General features: G+C 32.2%; 1 protein-coding gene across 1 annotated transcript in view; it reads right to left on the bottom strand.

Annotated features, from left to right (window-relative positions):
- The window catches only part of LOC129964150 (mitochondrial inner membrane protease subunit 2-like), a 158,855-nt gene that overhangs the window by 99,710 nt on the left and 58,023 nt on the right, over positions 1–1,122 (bottom strand). The gene's annotated exons all lie outside the window — the stretch shown is intronic.

The following is a 1,122-nucleotide window of genomic DNA, read 5'->3' on the forward strand; positions in this document are numbered from 1 at the left end:
TTACACGTATAATTATCGTGTTCACTTGCACTCAGCCAGACGGACAGACTTCTTCAGAATTAATTTCGCTCAAGAAATCAACAAATTTGATGCAAAGACTACAAAAAGTATTACATCCGGTTTGCTGAAAGCGTTTTTGCGTCCGGCTTGCAGAAAGCGTCCTTTTGTGAGCATGAAAGTAGATTCACAAAAAGACAGACATTATTCCAAATATGATTTTTTCGGACAAGGGGAGGTCTGAAACGGAGTTTCACGAAATTACGAGTTTTAATATGTTCACAATTGCAATACTGTCTGTTAGTATACTTCGTATGCGATAAATAAAAATATATTATAAGCTATTATAACGATCGATTTCAACAAGAACAACCATTCAAAGTACATTTATCATTTGGAATACGATTCCCATTGCGAGTCTACTCAGTTTCATATTTTCCTAAATTTTTGTCACATTAAATTAAATATTAGCAATTTAATTTTCTCTGAAAAAAAAGAAAATTTTACTAACATTTACGATATCAAAACAAAGCTCGAATGTAATTTTTCATTATTTAAAATATTAACATAAAATTATTCAAGACACAAGAAAAATCAGCCAAATCAACACAGCTTCCCACAGAAACTATTAAAATGATTTTTTTTTATCTAAATAAGTATAAATTTTTAAAAACTAAAATTAAAATTAAATTATATTAATATGGTTTCTTTTCTATTAATATTAGTCTGTTATATAAGTTAAGTATTCTGTTTAGAAACGATTAATTGTTGAAATATTTCTTTGATGTAAAGATTTTGTCTATCTTTTCGCTTTTTTATTGAATGGAATTCCAGTCCATTTTCCAACTGGGACCTAAAAATCCAAATTCCATGCCCTGATAGGAATAAACATTTTCAGCATCAGTCCAAGTGAGCTAAATTAGGAGATAGGAAGTTTTACTTCCCGACTTTGCACCCCTTTTCCGATACTCTTATTTAAAACAGCCCATCGGATACTTTTTAAGTTCCAAGTCTTTGCACAAATTAAGCGGAGGTTTTCCTTAAGGGCCGATTTAGAACCGTCGTCGCCAATCGAATGAGAAGGCAGTGCGCATGCTCGTATCCGGATCGTCCGGCTCCATCCTC

Source organism: Argiope bruennichi, chromosome 3 (genome assembly GCF_947563725.1).
Source record: "Argiope bruennichi chromosome 3, qqArgBrue1.1, whole genome shotgun sequence".
NCBI lineage: Eukaryota > Metazoa > Arthropoda > Arachnida > Araneae > Araneidae > Argiope > Argiope bruennichi.